Here is an 8,922-nt window from a genome sequence, read left to right as displayed (position 1 = left end):
CCTCACTTCCCTCCTTCTCCTCTCACCTCCCTCCACCTTCCTCCACCTTTCTCCACCTTCCCCCCACCTCCCTCATCCCAGGGCCTGGAGCTGGAAAGATTACACCGGATTGCTTTTAGGGTGGCCCAGATCTGCAGTGATCAGATCCGGGCTTTGAGGATCCGGCCTTTCGACCTTTCGGCCTTTGGTCAGCTGCATTCAGGGAAGGACAGGGAGAGATTTTTACACATTCTCTGCTTTACCAGTTTTGCAAGAACATCTGGTCAGATTGTAATTGTTCCAGGTTGCAGCTTTATTAAAGCAATCACTCTCTTCTGATTAGAAATCCTTCTGGTATGAGTCTGTTGTTCATTTCAAGCCCTCTCACATCCCTGTGCTCCAGTTCTTTGTCCACTCCTGCAGGGTCCTGCTTTTTCTGGGTGTGTCTTCATTCCCCAGGTCCCTGACATCTCACCAGCGTCTTCATTCGCTCAGCCCAATTCGGGTTGAAGCCCTGAATCCAAGAGAACTGAACACAGTTTTCCTGATGCAGACCTCTTTTGTTCATCTTGGGATTCTGGCACACAGGGGAGAGGAATGCTGATTTTGCGTAGTTTAAAGGGGAAATAGTTGTCAATCGGTTAATGACGTTCTAGACTGGAAAAATATCAGTCATTCAGACTCGGCGCCCTGGTCCTGCGCCAGTGCCGTGGAGGGTGCAGCTCCAGAGATCCCTGAAATCAGGCATCTGCTTGGGAAATGCCTTACAGAAATGGGGGGTGTTGTTTCCCAGCGCACAGGTAAACATTTTCTCTTAGTAATTGTCAGAGGGTGTTGTTTTGAGCCATTTTTGTAGTCTGCCTCTCACTTCTTTTCCCCGAAGTCAAGCACCATCTTCCGTTTTCATTTTCAAACACCAGGCCCAGGAACCATATTCACAAGCAACTTCATTAAAATTTCCGGGAGCTGAAAAGTGCTATGATTAGGGTGGTGATCAAACTTGAGAGTTCACAAGACTCTCTTGGGGAGCTGTTTAATGCAGCTTCACTGGGTAGGGAAGATCTGTGGAAGCACCTAGAATCCTGCACCTGCTGAGAGACACCAGATGGGTGTGATGTGGATGGCTCATGACCTGTGCTTTAGGGGATTCTACTAGACCATCTTACTGCTTGGATATCAAACTTATCCATGAGGCTCAGTGTGGGTGCAGGGCCAGATTGGGGGGTACAAGGAACTTCAAAGTATGTCACAGGAGTAGTTGCCATACAGAAGTCAAAAAGCAACAACTTTGGTTCCAGCCTAGACACTGTGGAAGATGTAAGGGAAATGGTAGATAAATCTTCTTCCCTTAGAAAGGCTATTAGTTTAAACGTAAAATCCAACAAGTTCACAGTGGAAAATGAAACTTGCTTGAAAGGCAACAATTATTAATGTGTGCTCAAGAACATTCTACATAGACTTATACAGGTCATCCTATAAAGGGCACAGAATGATGAGTAAATAGTTTTTTAAAATCTAATTCATTTTCTTTATTATCTTTGTGTATTTTGATAGTATTTTGTGCGGTCTGATTACACTTGGATACTTTGGAGAGCATTAACATAATACAAGATAATACTTGATAACCCAAACAGTATTTGCAAAGACCAGTACCCAGAAATAACAGCTCATCTGTCCAGGCTTTATTCTTAATCTTGCATTATGAGGATTTAGAGGCAAAAATTCTTTTTAAACCTCAAATTTCTGTTATGTGTTGTATTAGTCTGTTCTCATATTGCTGTAAAGAACTACCTGAGACCTGGATAATTTATGAAGAAAGAGGTTTAATTGACTCACAGTTCTGCAGGCTGTACAGAAAGCAAGGCTGGGAGCCTCAGGAAATTTACAATCATGGCAGAAGGCAAAGGGGAAGCAAGCATGTCTTACCGTGGCAGAGCAGGGGAGAGAGAGAGAGAGCAAGGATGTAATGCCACACACTTTTAGACCATCAGATCTCATGAGAACTCACTCACTATAACGAGAACAGTATGGGAGAAATCCACCCCCATGAGCCAATCGCCTCCCACCAGGTCCCTCCCCCAACATTGGTAATTACAATTCAGCATGAGATTTGGGCGGGGACACAGAGCCAAACCATATAACGTGTCTAGTAGAATAGCTTTGGACTAGGACCTCTATTTTTCGGTAACAATCCATGTTACTTTAGCCAATGAGTCTAAGCCAATTATATCAGTGTAATATACATCAATTTTCTCATCTGTAAAATGGAGCAACACATTTATTCTCTACTGCGTATGATGATGAGATGAATGTGAGATAACATGCAAGAGAATTCTTTGCAAAACGCTATGAAACTGTAATATATTATTAACCCGAGATGCTGTAAAAATGTATGACCAAATGTTTGTGAAATTATTCCGTGTGAAAATGACAAGGAATTGTCTTTTAAGGTTGATGGGCCTAGGCACCATGGCTTACACCTGCAATACCAGCACTCTGGGAGGCCAAAGCAGGAGGCTCACTTGAGGCCAGGAATTCAAGACCAAAGCTGGGTAACATAGTGGGACCACATCACTATAAAAAATTAAAAACTTAGCCAGGTGGGGTAGCATGGCACCTGTAGACCTAGCTACTGGGGAGGCTGAGCTGGAAAGATTGCTTGAGGCCAGAAGTTTGAGGCTACATTGAGTCATAACTGCACCACTGCACTCCAGCCTGGGTGGCAGAGCAAGACCCTGTCCCTACAAATAAGTAATAATAATAATAAAAATAAAAGATTGATGTAAGGTGAACAATCAGGGATAGTTATAGTCTAGGAATAATCTAGAGCTGGTATGAGAATAAATACAGAAAAATGATAACATTATTAAAACATTGAGGTTTTCCATAAAAAGGGATATTTTAGCTCAGACTATCCATTTCCTTTTCTTTTTTTTGCTTTCCAACTTTTATTTTAGGTTCGGGGGTACACACGCAGGTTTGTTTGGGAAAATTGCATGTCGCAGGGGTTAGATGTACAGATTATTTTGTCACCTAGGTAATAAGCATAGTACCCGATACATAGTTTTTTAATCCTCACCCTTCTCCCACCTTCCACCCTCAAGTAGGCCCTAGTCAGACTGTCCATTTTCTAATGTGCCTTTGAAGGAGCTCTAAGAATAAAGATGCGCATCTTTGCAAAGTTAATAACCAGCCAATATACTGGCATTTTTCTATCATTCTCTTTATTACCTTTTAGCAGTAGGTCCCCTGCATTTTATTTTATTTTTTTTAGTGTTTATGTTATGTTTACTTACATTTCTTTTTTTTTTAGTTTTATTTTTAACTGACACATCAGAGTTATACATATTATCTGTGGGATACAGTGTGATATTCCAGTACATGTGTACATTGCATAATGATCAACTCAGGCTAATTAGCACACCCATTATCTCAAGCATTTTTCATTTCTTTGTGGTGAGAATATTCAAAATCGTCTCTTCTAGCTGATTTGAAATATGCAACACATTATTGTTAAATATATCACTCTACTGTGCCATAGAGCAGGTGTCCCCAACTACCGGGCTGCAAACTGGCACCAGCCTGTGGCCTGTTAGGAATGGGGCTGCACAGTAGGAGGTGAGCGTTGGGCAAAGCGTTCCCACCTGAGCTCTGCCTCCTGTCAGATCAGCAGCTGCATTAGATTCTCATAGGAGCACAAACCCTATGGTGAACTGCACACGGGAGGGCTCTAGGTTGCGTGCTCCTTCTGAGAGCCTAACTAATGCTGGACGATCTGAGATGGAACAGTGTCATCTTGAAACCATCCCCCTCAAAAATCTGTGGAAAAATTGTCTTGCACAAAACCGGTCCTTGGTGCCAAAAAGGTTGAGACCTTTGCAGTAGAGTACCAGAACTTATTCTTCTCATCTGACTATAACCTAGTGCCTACTAGCCAACCTCTCCTATTCCCACCACTCCCCACTTTTCACCTGACTCTGATAACTGGTATTCTACCAGAGCTTACTCCTCTCATTTAACTATAACCTAGTACCTACTAACCAACCTCTCCTACTCCCACCACTCCTCCCTACCTTTCACCTGACTTTGCTAACCAGTATTCTACTCTCTACTTCTATGTGATCAACTTTTTAAAAGTCCGCATATAAATGAGATCATGTAGTATTTGCCTTTTGTGTCTGGCTTTTCTTGCTTAACATAATGTCCTCCAGGTTCATCCATGTTGTTGCAAATGACAGGATTTCATTCTTTTTATTGAGGTCTTATCCAAAAAATCCTTGCCTGGACCAATGTCATGAAGTGTTTCTGCTATGTTTTCTTTCTAGTAGTTTCATCGCCTCAGGCTTTACATTTCAGTCTTTATTTTGAGTTGATTTTTTTTTTTTTTTTGAGACGGAGTCTTGCTCTGTTGCCCAAGCTGGAGTGCAGTGGTTTGATCTCGGCTTATTGCAACCTCTGAATCTCAGATTCAGGTGATTCTCCTGCCTCAGCCTCCCGAGTAGCTGGGATGACAGGCGCCTATGACCACACCCAGCTAATTTTTGTGCTTTTAGTAGAGACCAGGTTTCACCACATCGGACAGGCTGGTCTCGAACTCCTGACCTCAAGTGATCTGCTTGCCTTGTCCTGCCAAAGTTCTGGGATTACAGGCATGAGCCACTGCATCCAGCCTTGAGTTGCTTTTTGTATATGGTGAGAAAGAGGGGTCTAGTTTCATTCTTCCACGTGTGGATATTCAGTTTTCCCAGCACCGTGATTCTCTGCATTTTAAATTCTGTAATTATCCTGTGCTACTACCATGGTGAAAATACAAATATTTATAATTCACTGAATTCTCTGCCAGCCTGGAGACTTTTGTCCTGGAAGTATATACTAATTTTTTTTGACATTTTGGTAATTTACTTTTGTCAATACAAATCTGTAATTGAAGGAACAGTTCAATCTATTCACTGAATTGTTCCAACCCTGTCACTCAGTGACACTAGATTGGAAATACGGAAAGGCATTTATTTCTTTCTGCACTAGACTGGAAATACAGAAAGGCATTTAATTCTTTCTGAGTCTTGAAACATGAAAATACATTTTAAAAAAACTTTCAGTCTGGGAATTGTGTTGAAATCCATAAACATCTGAAACTTAGTGACTCAGATTGTTAGTCACAGAGTCACTGGTTAGAATCTGGATGAAATCCACTGTGGACAAAGGCCAGTAATAATGATGATGATATTTTGCTTTTCCATAGTGCTGAACAAAACTCTTTACAAATGTTACAAGCACAAAAGAAAGAGTAGCAAGACATTTTTTCTGCAAGTGCTCAGGCTAAGTAAGACTCTTGCTACCTTTGAAGTACTTTATTTTTCCCTCTACATAAATACAAAAGAAATGTAGTGGCAAATACTTGCAACAAAACCCAACTTAAGCAAAGGCCTCATTAGTATTCAATTAGCATAGTAACCCGTCTTTCCCGGTCTCTTGTTTGAAGCAGACTGGATCCAATGTGTAGTCTTGGAGTAAAAAAAATAATGTCTCCAGAGTAGGTCTTACAAATAAAGCCAAGGCTACACTCAATTGTGTTTTGTATGATCACACTTTCGTTAGTAATTCACCTTCCACTGAAGAACACACAGAGGGTAGATCTAAGTCTGTTCTCCTGCAATAATGTCAGACATGAGGAATATTAGCAGTAAGTGCTGGGCAATTTCAGAGATATCCTCCCACTATCTCCCCATCTGACCGGAACAGGAATTGGATAGCTTCAGAGCAAAAGAATAATGTGTCCATGTGTTTCTCCAGATCTCAGAGTCCTGGCAGTCGACCTCAACTCTCTTGGCCACCATAAAGCAGTCACTGAAAGGACACAGCTGCAGGAACTAGGGACTAAGCAGTAAATAAATCCACAGGGCTGGAGGCAGAAGTTACGTACATGACCCTAAAACAATATTCTGTGGTTATGAACGAACAGATTAGCATCTGTTGGTGCGTGGCAGCTTATGCAAAATTAATTGGTGCCTCAGCCAGTGCTGAGTTTCTAAGGGAAAGATGTTCACTTCAAAAACAAAAACAAAAACAAAAAATCAAGGGGGCCTCCTTAGTCAGCAGCAACTTTGGCTGGTGTCCTGGGGAGACGACCAACTAGAATGGGAATGGAGCTGTTTATTCTCTTAGCTGTACATGGATTCTCTTCAGATCAGAGCTGATGTATAACAACTACTGGCAATATCCCAAGACATGATCCAGTTATTGCCAGGTTATGGGTTGTGTCTTAGAGTTAAGGTAAGAGGAGCTTGGGAAAGAGGTTGAGAGATGTGGCTTGAGAGTGGGAGAGATGGAGAAAGTAAAAGAAATTGAACACTGATCTACGTAGAGCAACACTTCCCTAATTGCGTGTTTGATCCACTTTATGTTTGATGAAGATGGCGTTTTGATTCATTAGGTTTGAGAAACAGTTAAATCAGCAAACTTAAGCCAACGTCTATGTTGTAGGTCTTCTAGGAGTATTTAATAGGCCAATATGCACTACCAATATTCAAGAAAACTGTTGCAAAATGCAATGTTTCCCAAGCTTTTCTTTTTTTTTTTCTGTCTATGCAAACCTTTCTGGAAGGTGTTTTATAAAGGTTTTAAAAATGTTGTAGTATTATGAAATGCTTACATTTATGCTTTTAATATTATCTCCACGTAAGAGGTTTTATATATTCTTAAAGATACACTAAAAGGACTAAATATTTTATATATAATACTGTTTTCAAACTGTGCATAGATATTTTTTCTTTGTAAAAACATATAATAGCAATTGAAATGAAAATGGCTAAGGCCTTTCTCATCTTGTGAAATATTCTGGATTTGCAATTTGGGTTATCCTTCAGGTTGGTGTGCAACTTGGTATTTTCCTAGAAGATGAGGAACTTATTTCCACCTCCCTACCTCCACCTCCATCCCCCACCCCCATTACCATTTTTGCCATTTTTCTCTCCCTCATGTGTGAACAAAATCAGCCTTCTGAACAGCAAGAGAGATGAAAGTCATCTCATTGTGGCAATTCCCTTTTGTCTCTTTCGGTGACCATGTGGTAGCTTGCAAAGCTAATTGTTTGCTTTTAGACATTGCCAACAAGTGGAATATCCCAGTGAACCAAGAAGCAGAGCTGGGATGTGGTATTAAAAGTCATACAAAGGTATGGGCATACTGGGCTCATGGTTCCTTTCAAGGAACTCTCCCAGTGGAAATCTACTGCAGTTCTCACATTAATAGTCCTATGGGTTGCACTTGAAGGAACTAGGTTCCTCGTGTTTTATTTATTTTATTGCTATTATTATTTTTTATTTTTATTTTTGGAGATAGAGTCTCGCTCTGTTGCTCAGGCTACACTCTCAGCTCACTGCAACCTCCGCTTCCTGGGTTCAAGCGATTCTCCTGCCTCAGTCGCCGGAGAAGCTAGGATTACAGGCATGCTCCATGACATACTACTAATTTTTGTATTTTTAGTGGACACAGGGTTTCACCATATTAGGCAGGCTGGTCATGAACTCCTGACTTCAAGTGATCCGCCTGCCTTGGCCTCCCAAAGTACTCCTTCGCCATGCCTAATCCTCCCAAAGGATTACAGGCATGAGGCACTGCATCCAGCCTTTTTGTTTTTTTTTTTTTTTTAGAGAGACAGGGTCTCACTCTGTTGCCCAGGCTGGTTTCAAACTCCTGGGCTCAAGTCATCCTCCCGCCTTGGCCTCCCAAAGTGCTGGGATTATAGACACGAGCCACGACACCTTGCCATTCCTTATGTTTTCTAACTAGGCATCTCTTAACTACACTTACTTCCTCAGTTGGAACTGTAGGATCCATGGCAAGTTGAACCTGACTCATAGAGGGTCAGATCTGCTATGTTTCAGCCGTTCTGTTTATAACTTTTTAAAAGAAAGTTCAGATATATTTTTCCATTTTAAATTAGCATGCACAAATCGTTATAAACTGGAAAATACAGAAAAACATAAGTAAAATATAAAAGCATGTTAAACATATTTTGGTGCCGTCTTCCAGTTGTGTGATTCTGGGAAGTTTATCTTACCTAGTTCTGACTAAGTGTGCAGGCTGTAGTTCTGTTCCCTTCCTCTCTGCTTTACATTCTAAGTAAAATAAACATATAACACAAGTGTTTTTCCATAGTATAATAAACTCCTTATAAATATCATTTGAAATAGCAATGCCATCACTTATTTAACCATTCCCCAGTATAAATATATTACTTCCAAATTTTGATTTTATAAATATATAAATAAATGTGTTTGTAATAAAACATTTATATGCATTTTAACTATTGCTAGAGGATAAACTCTCCAGAAATGGAATTTCTAAGTTAGAGGGTATAAGTATTTTAAGGCTCTTGATTTATGTATTGCTAAATTTAGCTTAAAATATTAGTGTCTTTTTTTCAACGGAAGAATACAGTAAATCTTATAAGATTTTTCGCTGAAAGTGAATTAAATTTTACTGTGAAAACACTTTGAGGTTCAAGGGAAAAGAATACTAGCTAATATATGTTAAAAGCGTAGTAATTGGAACTAATAAGAAAAGTCAGTTTGAATTTGTGCTTCATTCTTTATTATACACTATTTTAAAACAATGTGGTTTTATCGTTGTAGTCCATAAAGTAATACCTAGACTAATGAAAAGTTTATGGTGCTGTGTTTCAGGGTTTTGGCTCCGACTCAGGCAGACTCAGCTTTAAAACCAGATTCCACCACCTACCACCTGATTTTGACCGTGGGCAAGTTTCTTACTTTCTTTGCCTTATTTTCCTATCTGTTCAATGGAGATCATGCCAGTTCCTGCTTCTTAGGGTTACTGTGAGGATTAAGGAAAATAATGTAGTCAGAGTGCTGAGTACGTAAGGAGTGCTCAAAACATTTTACCCAATATTAAAATAGAGTTATTGTGGTGGAATTCCTG

The 8,922-nt window shown here is 40.2% G+C and overlaps 1 protein-coding gene across 1 annotated transcript in view; it reads right to left on the bottom strand.

The window, feature by feature from the left end:
- Positions 1-55, bottom strand: part of PRTFDC1 (phosphoribosyl transferase domain containing 1) — a 108,284-nt gene extending 108,229 nt beyond the window's left edge. The window contains exon 1 of the mRNA XM_011963826.1: positions 27-55. The gene's annotated coding sequence lies outside the window, so the exon portion shown is untranslated. The remainder of the gene's footprint in view (positions 1-26) is intronic.
- Between the last annotated feature and the right edge of the window lie 8,867 nt (positions 56-8,922).

The sequence above is a fragment of the Colobus angolensis genome, unplaced genomic scaffold (assembly GCF_000951035.1).
Source record: "Colobus angolensis palliatus isolate OR3802 unplaced genomic scaffold, Cang.pa_1.0 Scaffold63, whole genome shotgun sequence".
NCBI lineage: Eukaryota > Metazoa > Chordata > Mammalia > Primates > Cercopithecidae > Colobus > Colobus angolensis.
The sequence above is the reverse complement of the archived record's forward strand: the minus strand, read 5'-3'. Positions and strand labels throughout refer to the sequence as shown.